General features: G+C 35.0%; 1 long non-coding RNA gene across 1 annotated transcript; it reads left to right on the top strand.

Moving 5' to 3' along the window:
• Positions 1-7,845: 7,845 nt before the first annotated feature.
• On the top strand, positions 7,846-11,008 carry LOC131524773 (uncharacterized). The gene is made up of 4 exons (XR_009267071.1): positions 7,846-8,993; positions 9,640-9,735; positions 9,873-9,919; positions 10,081-11,008. It is a non-coding gene; the product is annotated as an uncharacterized LOC131524773 (long non-coding RNA).
• The last annotated feature ends 3,404 nt before the right edge of the window (positions 11,009-14,412 follow it).

Genomic DNA, 14,412 nt, shown 5'->3' with positions numbered 1-14,412 from the left:
AAATATTGAGAAAATTGCCTTTAAAGTTGTCAAAATGAAGTTCTTAGCAATGCATATTACTAATCAAAAATGACGTTTTGATATATTTACGGTAGGAAATTTAAAAATATCTTCATGGAACATGATCTTTTCTTAATATCCTAATGATTTTTGGCATAAAAGAAAAATCAGTAATTTTGACCCATACAATGTATTTTTGGCTATTGCTACAAATATACCCCAGCGACTTAAGACTGGTTTTGTGGTCCAGGGTCACATATTCTGTCTCAAAAACTACACAATTTAGAAACAAACAAGAAAACAACACAAACTGCTAACACTCCTGGAGACGGTCTTTCTCGTGCTGTTCTCTAATCTCTTTCCACTCGTCTCTGGTCCCAGTACAGCACTTGGAGCCTTTTCTGCCTCCTGCTTCACATCATTAATCATAGTTTTCTTCCTCAGTCCACCTGTAAAAGCATAAGTTTAGATATAAATGTCCAGCTGCATATTTGGGTTACACTTTATTTTACAGTTTCCTTGTTGCAGTGCAATTTTAAATTTAAGTACTGAGTAGGCTAATATTTATTAACATCACATACATCCTATATGGTTGAAGTTTTTATTTTATTTATTTATTTTTACTGGTTTGGGTGTTTTATATATTTATATATTAAGACATTTACAGATGTTTCATGATTAATGATTATGGGAAACCAGTTAAAAATATTCAAGGTTCAAAAAAAGTTAACCTCAATCAACAGCATTTATTATAAAATTTCACAATGTCACATTAATTAATATCACAAATAATTTTTGTTAGGTTTTATGCACCTTGGTAAAACCTCTCGTTATAATCATTGAAGCTGTGCAAACTGTAAAATGAATCTCTTGCATGCTGCATTGATGTTCAGGTTGAAAATGCAGAATTCAGAGCACGAAATTCAAAACTCCGGCGCGATGACTAATCTAAACCCTGATTGGCCACTACATTCATAAACTCAACATGAACATGTGTGATTGGTTTTAAGGCTTAGCAACATAAGCAGTAATGCCGCAATCAACATCACTCATTTTTAACTTTAATCGTCGACAGCCATAATAAATTTGGTGGTACACAGCCTGAAAGCCCATATTTCAGAACTTAACTTATGTCAGAAAGCAAATTCAGAATTATGTCATTCAAAATTAGTGCTATATCGGCTGGAAATTTATTTTTCCCTCAGGGGAAAAAAATGGCGGCTACAGCCACAAAATACAGCAGGAAAGCCTAAAATAAACAAAATTTGTCTATATGACTTGATAAATGTCAGGCAAAAACAACATTACATGTCAGAGTCAACAAAAATGACCTCAATTTTAAACCTCAGAGACATTTACGTTATTAACTGTTAGGCCCCCCCCCCAAAAAACCAGATAGTTCAAAGGTCATTTAGACAGAGGTCTGATTACTGTACTTAAGTATTATTTTGGGGGATTTTTACTTTATTCAAGTACAATTTAAACTGACTACTTGTACTTTTACTTGATTACATTTCTGAAGAAAAAACAGTACTTTTTACTCCTTACAATTTTATTTCAACTTAAAAAGTACATTACAATTTTATGTTATCTTATACACATTGAATATGGGAAACGGAAGCTCAAACGTGCGTGCCTGATGTGAGAACCAATGATCATTGTTTTCACGCATCAAGCACACACACAGTTCTACTTCAGTTATGACTTTCATCAGGTAAATGTCTGGGTTCAAAAGTTCACCATCAAAATAGGAATTTGGACTCTCAATGTATATTTTCTTAATCTTAATAATTACACGATTTTCTCATTAATTCATATAATTAGTCACAAATAATTATGTAGCAATATTTCCTGAGAAAAAGCCCCCACAAAAAAAATTCCCCAAATAAACCATTAAAAGATTAATTATCCTTTTAGACAGTGACATAGACAACACACAAAAAAGTGGCCTTTCAAAACGTTAATATTGTATGTTTTAATTCTATGACTCTCTTCATTAATTCAACCCATTATTGCATTCTGTCTGGAATATGTTTCTAACCTCTGCATCACATTGTTATTAAAAGTGACATTTCACCCAAAAATTAAGATTCTCATGTCGCCCCAGATGTTTATGACTTTCTTTCTTCAGATGAACACAAGCAAAGATTATTAGTCCGTATAATGCAAGGGGACAGGACAACTTCAGAAACCACACAAAGTGAACACGACGGTCAAGTTTAAAATATTAGTATTTGTAATTTTCATTGTTTCACTTAAGACACTGATTCATTAACAGGGGTTACTGTAATATTCACTTTGTGTAGTTTTTGAAGTGTCATTTTTGGACATCCCATACTTGTTATACGAAAAAATGATGATTTAGTTTAGATGATTTAGATCTTAGTTTGTGTGTTCATCTAATAAATGAAAGTCATATATATATATATATATATATATATATAATTTAACTGCATGATTTTTACTGTACCACCAATAACCTACTCCTAAATATAATGTAGAAACTTAAATGTTCTGTAAAGCTGCTTTGCAACGATTTGAATCGTGGAAAGCGCTATACAAATACATTTGAATTGAAAAACCTGCATTTTTCTCCCTTTAACAAAACTTCTGTATATGTCTGTCAGAAAAAAAAGTACTTTTATTTTTTTAATACTTGAGTACAATTTAAAGTTATACTTTTTTACTTTTACTCAAGTATGTTTTTGGCCAGATACTTGTACTTTTAATTGAGTAAAATTTTCACTGAGTATCTTTACTTTCACTTGCGTAAAATTTTTGAGTACTTTTTACACCTCTGCATTTAGACTGTAAAAACAAAGTTTCCTATGCTTAAACACATATTAACAAAGGCATGTTTAGAAAATCTGCATGTACCTGCACATTTTCGCTCCGCATCCACATCCTTGATTTGCTGAAATGATTGAGGTGATTCCCGCTTCGACGGCGCCACCGCTCCACATTTTGATAAATGCATAAGCAGGCTAACATTGTAATATTGATAATTCAAACAAAATGAAACATCACAATAGAAAATAATGTATTTTCATTTAAAAAGTAGTTATATTGATCAGATCCATAAAATCTATATTCTCTGTTAAAAAGTGTCTATTAACCAAAAACATTAAAGGTATAAGGATGTATTTTAAGTGTGAAATAATTTTGCCCACATAGATCCCATAAAGGTCCCATATGTTCAAACCTATATGGGACCCACATTGTGAAACACACATGGGACCCACATAAATTGCCCATTTTCAGCCCATGCCCACATAGATCCCATGAAGGTCCCATATGTTCAAACCTATATGGGACCCAGATTGTGAAACACACATGGGACCCACATAAATTGCCCATTTTCAGCCCATGCCCACATGGAACCCATGCTGCCCAGGTATAACCCATATGGGGCCCACATACCAATGTTGGGTGGGGTTTGATATCGCTGCCGTAAAACTTCTTGTAAAACTTCTTAACGGCAAATTTTGAATCTGTTACTATAGCTACAGAGGAAGGAGATACATATCTACGATCACAGCTACAGAGGAAGGAGATACATATCACTTATGAATGGTTTGAATTTGTATCTGTTCCTCACACAAAGCATCACATGGATACCGAAGATTTGAATAAAAACTAAATACTTTTATGATCATTTTATTTAATGCTAGTGAATGACAGCATATTAATAAATGTATGCGCCCCATGTTAAAATCAAATTAATATTGCATGATAAGTTAAATGTTCTCTCTCTCTCTCTCTCTCTGATTTATTTATTTGCTTAATTTTGAAATTATATGAAATTATATTTTTCATTCTGTTTTGACTTGCCATTTCAAAGATTAAATTTAAACAATACTACACTTCATTAAAATATCTGTAATATGTTTATTGCAATATTATTCCATCATTGCCACACATGGCCCAGCTCTGGGTGAAAGGGTACATTTGTCCTCTGGCGTCACATCAAGCCTCACTTGTCCTCTGCGCGCAATACAAGCCCTCGTGCGCGTGATCATCCCCCACATCTTTGCGCTCGATCTTCTCTCACCTGCTCGCGCAAACACTTCTATTTTTGTCAGTCGTGGGGCGGGGCTTGCTGTTTTAATTGTTATCTCTAACGCCATTGGTTACTTCCCCTTTTCCGGAAGTCAGCTGTGATTGGACGCCTGTGAAAAGGCGATCCAAAATTCACATGTGACCTGAGACATGGTCTGTGTCCCAATGTTCATACTATCCATCCTAAATAGTATGTGAGAATAGAATAAGTGTGTCCCAAAGCATAGTATGCTGAAAAGAGTATGCCAAAAGTCCCCGGATGGTCTACTATTTCTGATAGATTTTTGAATCAGTGCGTCCCAATGTTCATACTATCCATCCTAAATAGTATGTGAGATTAGCAAAGCATTTATTTTGATTTTTTCTTTTTTTGTGTATCAACTGTAGACCTAGTAGTTAAAATTCTTATTTTGCAGGGTCAGATGAACACACTGAAAAGCTAATTACTTGGCGAGCTGCCAATGAAGCCGTATTCACGGGCAAGAGAAACGCTGCTATAAAAGGATTTGAGTGAGTACGATTGATTGTTTCCTTATGTGGATCTATGTTAAGGCTGCAGGACAGGGGAGAGCGGGGCACAAAGTAACCCTTTTTGACTTTCTCAAATTGTGTAAATCCACTTCATGTTCAGAGTATATATTTTTTTTATCCACAGTAATTTCACATGTGTCTAGTACAAATATGTCGCTTTGTTTCATAAATACAGTGTATACGTTTTTCTTTATTTACTCTCAAAAATTGGAAGTGAAATGTGACAACATGGCCCATAGGTGGGGTACATTGTAACAGCTGAGGGGCACGTTGTAACATGACCATATGACACCCTAAAATGTTATCTGATCTTATGAAAAAAATATACAAGACAAACTAAAATATTTTGTCAATAAAATTAAAATAATTATTTATTTTAAATAAAATAATGGCTATGTGGAAAATCGGTATTGCTTAATGCGAGTCAAATTGCGAAGGTTGCGATTACGTTAAATAAATATGCCCCTTCAGAGCAAGCCAGCTGTGTTTATTTACGGAATAAATATTTCCGTGTGCAGTTCACGGAATCCTGAATTATACTTGCAGGGCCCGCCAGTAGCGCGAGGCAAAAAATGTATAGCCTATTCAGAATTTTATTTTTCATCGGGCCTGGGCAAAAATGAGCAGGCATTATGGAGTCCAGCTCAATATTTCAATCTTCTTTTCTTTGATCCTGTTGAAAAAAAAAACGGCTTGTCAAATTAATGTTTTTATGACTTCGATTTGATTATTTCATTTGGTTGAATACAATATATTGTTTTTTTGTTTTTTTTCAGTTCTTTCATGGATATTAACAGCAAACAATAATAATTCCTTAAATATTATTACAAATTATTTAGAAAATATATAATATAATATCTAAATTAATTTTAAGCATGTTCAATGTAACACTTTAATATGAAAATGGATAAGCGTAATGCAGCTGTTTGTGATGTATTGCATACATACAGCATTGTGGAAAAACATCAGCATGTTTCTTTTCAACTCTTTCTTGTCTCGCGAATAAACTGGTAAGCATTTGTAGAACAAATAATGAGCAGTGTAGGGCACGGTAAGGATAAATAAACTTGCGAGTAATGGAAAAGAAATGTCGATGTGTATTTTTTATGCAATGGCAAAAATGTCATGTAAGAATGCTTTCTATCTGAATAATTGACAGCAGATGTAAAATGAACGCAATTATGTCACCAGACGCAATTTTATGACGTAGTAGTGTTTTCCAAAAACGTCCATACTTTTCTGCTACACGCTCAAAAGTATCTACTTTTTCTTCGCGAAAAAAGTACATACTTTTAGGATGTAGTACAAGTAGGCACATTGGGACGCAGGGATGGCTTCATCAACAGACTAGAGGCATGTAAGTTGTCATTTTTAATTACAATGAAAGAATATTTTACCATCAACCCCTAAAATTTGACACAGTTATACAAAATATATTAAAAAGTTTATACAGCAACTCTTGCTTATTTATATGAACAAATAATTTATTCATCCAAAGGTCCTTTGAACCAATTTGGGATTTACAGTCATGTACATTTACAATTTACATTTATGCATTTAGCAGACGCTTTAAAATCGACTTACAGCGCATTCAGGTTATACATTATTGTTATTTTTTTTTTATCAGTATGTGTGTTCCCTGGGAATTGAACCCATGGCCTTTTGTGCTACTAACACAATGCTCTACCACTGAGCCACAGGAACATTTATTATTATTTACAATTATTTAATGGACACTTCTCACATTTTTGAGGTTGTATATAAATATGGTTGGGTAAGCATATAGTGGTGAACTACAACTAATTCAGCATATAGCAACAAGTTGACTATTAGTTTTATTTTATTTTATTTTCATTTTGCAAAGTTAATATAGCCCAAGCTTTATGTTGTATGAAAATTTCAAATATAACCTTTTTGGTAGATTTACCATGCTAAAAACCGTGGAAACGTGTCATTAAAATCTATAAAAAAGGGTTTGTGCAGATTGAGGCTGATGTATGGGAGGAGAGCCTCAGCAGGATTCGATCTTGCTCTATTAGTTCTAGGCATCAGTTAATTCAGTTTAAGGTGATGTATAGACTGCACTATTCAAAATCTAAATTGCACAGAATTTTTCCTACTATCTCTCCTATTTGTGACAGGTGTAAATCTGCAGAAGGCTCTCTGACCCATCTCTTTTGGACATATCCAAAACTATACGATTTCTGGCGTGACATATTTAAATGGTTCTCGGATATGTATGGTTGTGTTTTTACACCTGATCCAGAAATTGCATTATTTGGTTATTCTATTTCTCTGTTAGATCATAATGTGTTTGTACAAAGTACAATAATTTACAGAATGATTACTGCTAAGAGTGTCATTCTGAGGCTGTGGAAATCGGACACTGTTCCTCAGTTTAAGACCTGGTTGAACTATCTTACTGGAATATTGCTTATGGAAAGAGTCCGGTATGGAGTTATTGGTAATCTTAATAAGTTTTACAGTATATGGCAACCATTTCTAGATCATTTGGACCAATGTAATGCTGACTCTGACCAGCAACGTAATGCTTAGTATCTTGTCTGCCCCCTATTGAGTGCCTAGTCATTTTTCAACTGAAACTGCTTGTATGCCCTGATTGTTGTTCTCAAAAGTCTGTTTTTTTTTATTTTTTATTTATTGATTCATTTTTTAATCATTATTATTTTATGTATTTTGTTCTTTAATTGTTGTTGTTTATTGTGCAATATAAAACTAATAAAAATACTTATCAAAAAAAAAAAAAAGGGGTTATGGTCCTGTTTTATCTTTGTAACATCACAAGATTGTAATCACTAGTAATCACTAGTAAACGGAAGAATTTGTTAATTTATGTTAATAAACTTTTATTATAATGATGTATTCTACTGACAATGCATGCAATTCATTTTCATTAAAACAGCCATGTTATATTTATAAAAAAATAAATTAAAAAATTAAAAAATGACAACTTGCATCTAGTCTGTTGATGAAGCCATGTCTCAGGTCACATGTGAATTTTGGATCGCCTTTTCACAGGTGTCCAATCACAGCTGACTTCCGGAAAAGGGGAAGTAACCAATGGCGTTAGAGATAACAATTAAAACAGCAAGCCCCGCCCCACGACTGACAAAAATAGAAGTGTTCGCGAGCAGGTGAGAGAAGATCGAGCGCGAGGATGTGGGGGATGATCACGTGCGCGCGAGGGCTTGTATTGCGCGCAGAGGACAAGTGACGCGCGCGCGAGTGTTTGAAATTAGTTCGCGGGCTCCCGTTTCCTCGAGTGTAGATCTGTTTTCCACTCGCGGAAGTGATTTAGCGCGCGCGCCAGCATAAGTGGTGCGCTCGGTTATAATGGCATAGATTTGATGCCATAAATAAATGTTATGGTGGACAGAGGATTAACAGGCTGTGTAACACTGAAGGGCCAAATAAAGAAAATACCTAGTTGTACAACTGGTGCTTCTAAAGGAAAGATCATGGATTTGTTAAAATACAAAAGGGTGCTTATTGGTCATGTATAACCACATAAGTAGCCAAATGTACACACACACACACACACACGTCTGGTTTGCTATCCTTGTGGGGACTCTCCATAGGCGTAATGCTTTTTCTACTGTACAGACCGTATATTCTATCACCCTACACCTAAACCCCTTACAGGAAACTACAGGCATTTTTAGATTTTCAAAAAACTTGATTTATTAGCTTGTTTGCCCGTGGGGACCTCAATTTAGGTCCCCACCGTGAGTCCCCATGAGTCTGTGTGTATTCAGGTTTAAGTCCCCACCTGAATAGAAAAACAGGTACACACACACACGCCGACTACCATGATTTTGCCAAGTAAGACCTGTTCCTAAATCAGCATATTTTATTGTTCCTGTCTGAAAACATAGTCCCTCTGGCCCTAAACCTAACTAAACCCTAAAATCAGAGGGAAATGACAGGTGGTGAACACTGAATAGCACAGATGCAATGTGAAATCACCATTTGCTCAATTAATTAAATGTAACAGCCTACAAAAATAAACAAATAAAAAGACATATTTGTAATCTTTAATTAAGTTATTTTAACTGTAATCTTTTTTTTTTTTTCATAGTTGCAACGCTATTTGCTGTCGCTCAGTGTTGCTTTGAGCTGATTGGTTAAACTGACTGTCACTCAGGAATCTGGCCAATGACTAGCGAGCGCGCCGTTTTCCCGCTCAAATTTGAATATACATTTTCACAGCAGTGTCTGTCAGCGTGCTGCTGCTGCGGTCGCTCCTCTAGTAATGGCTTTTATTATCTGAGTGTTAAATTCATATTTTGAGTGAGTTTGTGTTGTGGGATGACGATTGAGAACGAATAAACGCGAATATGGACACTTCTACCAGCAGCTAATAGACAAGCAAACTGCAAAAGGTAAGTACCTTTTATTAATGTATAGCCTAATGTTTTATAGTTACATCAAGATTGAAGTGAGATGCTAATCGCGATTACATATCATATCTCAATGTCCTACCAGTTACTGTGTTTAGTATGAGCTAATACTGTTAGCTAGGGCTGGGCGATATATGACCATGTCACACAGAAAACCGCGCCTCACTTGAATGGTCAAATACAGATAGTCATCTCAAAATGCACTTGACTTAAACACAGTCGCTAATGTCTGGAGTCAAGATAAACATTCAGGTGGAAACCCGGTGACCTGTCCGTATGCTGGATCTGTGCTTTTGGTTCTTAAAGTGACAGCAGTATAATTTAGCCTAATGTTACCTGCAGTCGGTCATAATTTTAAACAAACAACAAAATACTAAAGAGAAAATGTATTTAACTGGTCTTTTCTATTGCATTAGTCCTATTGTTTGTAATTTGCTACTTTGATCTTATACATGTGATATATAAGATATATTGTTATTGTGAAGTAAAATTTCCTATATTGTGACATAATATGGTCATATCGCCCACCCATACTGTCAGCTTGTTTTAAGATCAAACCCATAAGAAAAAAGTGACAGCACTTTGAAATAAGAACCTGAGAACACTGTCATGTAAACTCATATGACAGAGAGGACCTGGAAGCATGATCCTTGGACTCCTTGGAGAAGAATACTGTATGCAAACCAGGATTTTGGATCAACTGTGAAGATTTTGTATGGAGCTGGTGAGTACATTTTTGCAAGCCCATGTCTCTGTCAGTAAGCAGACAGTGTTTTATTAAACAAATTAATAATAATGTATGTGTGTGTGTGTGTGTGTGTGTGTGTGTGTGTGTGTGCGCGCTTCCCCTTCATGATCCAGAAGTTTTGGAAATGAAAATCTTCTATACCACATGATCTTCAGAGGAAGTGAGTATTCATGTCTAACATTAATATATATTATTAATATATATAAATCTATTTTTAAATGAATTTTCACAGTATTTTTCTTCCATGTTTTTAATTTGTTTTAATACCAGACAAAACAGGTGTCTTCTGACATAATCTTTTTTTCTTTCTCTTTTTGACAGCCAGTGCTCCACAGAGATCTGATCTCATCGTCTAAATCCAGAAGAACATGTGGCAGCGTCTCCCAAGATGCTTCAAGAAACCTACCTGCAAAGCTAAAAGTTTTAGGCACTTGTGCAAAATTTCTGTTAAATGACGAATAAATACATTTTCTTTATCAATTAACTTCTATTAACTAAATTAAATCAACATTTAGTGTGACCACCCTTTACGTTTAAAGCAGCTTTTTAACGTTGCCACAGTTCTTCTGGATGTAGTCTGTCTCAGTTTGTTCGGTTTCTTCATGTCATTCCAGACAGACTGATGATGATCAGATCAGATCTCTACATGTGTGGAGTACAAAAATCTCACTGGATTATTACAATTAATGGCAAAATGAATGTTTGGAAATGCAAACTGATATTTCCTACTGACACACTACAGGAAAAGATAGAAATAACTGACTTAAAACCATTTTTTAGCTGCTGAAAATACTAGTGTTCTAATCATTTTGGACACCACTGTATATGGAGCCCACAGGAGTCAGTGGAATATTGTGGATTAATATAAAATGTATGTACTCATGACCTCATCATGAGAGTTACCCTAACTGATAAGATAGAAATGCAATTTTTAGCTATTTAATTCCTCCTGGGGGCTCTGAAGAAATGTTTATGAAGAATTCATTGATAATGTTATTTTACATCTGAATAATAAGATTGCTCGACAATCTTGTACATATATTTTAGTTTTTTTTTTTCAGTTTAAAAGGAGTAGTTCAATTTCAGAATAAAGATTTGCTGATAATTTATTCACCCCCCATGTCATCCAAGATGTTCATGTCTTTCTTTTTTCTGTCGAAAAGAAATTAAGGTTTTTGAGGAAAACATTCCAGTTGACTCCCACTGAAGTCCACTATATGGAGAAAAATTATTTAATTTCTCAAAAACTTTAATTTCTTTTTGACTGAGTAAAGAAAGACATGAACATCTTGGGTTACATGGGGGTGAGTAAATTATCAGGAAATTTTTATTCAGGAAGTGAACTTGTCCTTTAAGTTGAAGGCTTTATAACTTTATTGAAGGCTTTTGATTGTTATAATTGGTAAAATAACAGTGTTTCTCTGTAGAACATTTAGTGCTTTCATTGTAATAATCCAGGAAAACATCTGTAAAATAAGGGTTTTACACTGTAAAAAAAAGTCCTGAAAAAAAACGGTCAAATGACTGGCAGCTACGGCTGCCAAACAAAAACCGTAAAATTAAAGTAAAATATCGTAATTGAAACAAGAAAAATTTCTAAAATAACAGTTTTTTTCTGTAAAACCTTCAATGAAAATTTCTGTAAAATGATTGTTTTTGCACTTTATTTCAATTAAGGTATTTTTTTGTAATTTTAGGGTTTTTGTTTGGCAGCCGTAGCTGCCAGTCATTTGACTGTCATTGTCATTTTTTTTTTTTTTTTTTACAGTGAATGCTAAACGTTATCATATATGACTTTGTGCGTGGGTTAGCAACCCACATGAACCTTAGAGAACCAGAAAGGTTACCTTTCAAACCCTTTGAAGGACGGTTAAGGCCCCCAACTCCAGACAACAGCCAAAGCCAAAGATTGGAAACTGAAGGTCTCACTACCTTGCCTGAATTGTAAAAAAATGATTCCAGACCCTGAAGGCCATCCAATAACTGGTTCAGCAGAGCATTATGCTCCTGTATGACCGGTTCCATGAGGACAATATGAAAGATCCCCGTGATGTCCTGCGGAAGCTTCACATGGTCCCACAACTACCTGGAAAAGTAAACAGTCAAGTTGCAGAACAGCTATTTTCCAGAATGAAGAAAAGTAATTACTTTTTAAACATGGCTTTACCGTCAACACATCTGTTCCTTATGAGGAATATTATACACCATCATAACATGTACAGAAATGAACAACGGCTAGGCAACATAAAAAGGGCTTTTGGAAATCATGTAACAATGAACAGGCACAGCCAGGCAGTGTTGGGTAATTTAATTTTTTTTTAATTCAATTCCGTTTTCAATACAGCACATTTATTGCTCAATGTTGACATGATTTTTACATTTTAGTTGATACAGTATCCCCAGAGAAGGTCTCCACTGTTCCAATGGATATTGATGTACCAACTGGTGAGTAATGAGGGACTCATTCTGCTCTTCCCTTGTCAAGTTCTTAATTTAGTTTTTCAGTATGACAGAAGGCTTATGGCATATCAGTGCTGAGAACTTCTTTCATTTGATGGGTTAGCTTTTTTGAACATGGACTGACATTTATGAATAGGAACACTTATAGTCATTTTCTGTTTTAGTTTCAGCAGAGCCAGTGCCCAAGACAGCATCCCTCGGCATTCCCAAGGCAGCTCCCAAGACTGTGCCCAAGCCATCGTCCCTTGCTGCGCCCAAGCCATCACCCCTTGACTTCTCAGAACTGTGTAAGCCCTGGGAAAAATAATTGAATCCTATCCAGGACAAATTGGTAAGCTAATTATTAAAATGTGATTTGTTTGGCATGTCTCACGCTATTATTTGACTGTTAGTTATGGGTGTAACAGATAATTGATCTATGATCCGTGCAGGCCACACCCCACAGTGTGCATCTTACCCACTGTGTAATTGCACAGTGTAACCATGATATAATAAAAGTTTATCATCTACATGTTTTTAAGTCTTTCTAGTTTAAACATTAAAGTAATTTTAAACCATCCGAATGCAAGAATATACAAAAGAGAACTCCGTTTGAACTCACTTTTCTGTACACCTCAGAAAGCACACAAACTCCATATGTAGTTATTTTTCACATCTTGCTGTTGAAAAGACATAAACACTCAAAATTGTATCAAAATACCCATCCCAGTTAGTATCCTAACAAAGACGGTCTGTGATCTTGAGTGAGTCTAAGTGAGTTAAACACAAACATTTGAACAAGAAATGAGAGGTACATCAGAATATTAGAGCCAATAGCAGCCTAAAAAACATGCTGCTGTTTGTGTCCTTGATGTTAGAACACAAAGAGAAAACTTCTCTTGACTGAATAACCTTCGAAGCTTTTAACCCCCATGTGTTTTGCTCCTGTACTATTAATTGTTATTTCCAGCTCAGCTATGTTCTTGACACGAGACGGCCTGGAGCAGAAAATTATTATAAAAGAAGGGCCCACATGTCTCACCCGTGAAGAGTTTTGGAGCCTAGGTTTACAAAGAAACATGAATTCCGAGGTAAGTAGTGGGAAGTTTGTTAAAAATAGGAGGGGAAAACACATGTTTGTATTAGTTTTTTAATGGTTGTGTAATTGGGAAGATTGGGAATGCTTGCTTCAAATTGATTCATGAAGCAGCTCAGCAACACGTATGTAACGTGTGTGTGTGTGTGTGTGTGTATGTATATGTATATATATATATATATATATATATATATATATATATATATATATATATATATATATACACACAATACCAAAGCCAAAATTAAACATAATATTTCTGTTACTCTATTCTTTCGTATTATTGTCTATTTTCAAAGAAGTTCTAAACTTTCAATCTTTTTTTTTTTTTTTTTACTATAGTGAAAGACATATACATTAGAATATCATATAATTAGAATATCATCAAAAAGTTGATTTATTTCACTAATTCCATTCAAAAAGTGAAACTTGTATATTATATTCATTCATTACACACAGACTGATATATTTCAAATGTTTATTTCTTTTAATTTTGATGATTAGAGCTTACAGCTCACGAAAGTCAAAAATCAGTATCTCAAAATATTAAAATATTTACATTTGAGTTTGAATAAATGACCATCCCTACAGTATAAATTCTGGGTATCTCTTGTTCTTTGAAACCACAATAATGGGGAAGACTGCTGACTTGGCAATGATCCAGAAGATGAACATTGACACCCTCCACAAAGAGGGTAAGTCACAGAAGGTCATTACTGAAAGGTGTGGCTGTTTACAGAGTGCTGTATCAAAGCATATTATATGCAAAGTTGACTGGAAGGAAGAATTTGGGTAGGAAAAGGTGCACAAGCAACAGGGATGACCGCAAGCTTGAGAATACAGTCAAGCAAAGCCGATTCAAACACTTGGGAGAGCTTCACAAGGAGTGAACTGAAGCTGGAGTCAGTGCATCAAGAGTCACCACGCTCAGACGTCTTCAGGAAAAGGGCTACCAAGCCACTTCTGAACCAGAGACAACGTCAGAAGCGTCTTAACTGGGCTGTGCAGAAAAAGAACTGGACTGTTGCTCAGTGGTCCAAAGTCCTCTTTTCGGATGAAAGTAAATTTTACATTTCATTTGGAAATCAAGGTCCCAGAGTCTGAAGGAAGAGTGGTGA

The sequence above is a fragment of the Onychostoma macrolepis genome, chromosome 18 (genome assembly GCF_012432095.1).
Source record: "Onychostoma macrolepis isolate SWU-2019 chromosome 18, ASM1243209v1, whole genome shotgun sequence".
NCBI lineage: Eukaryota > Metazoa > Chordata > Actinopteri > Cypriniformes > Cyprinidae > Onychostoma > Onychostoma macrolepis.
Note: the sequence above shows the minus strand (reverse complement) of the source record. Positions and strands in the feature narration are given on the sequence as shown.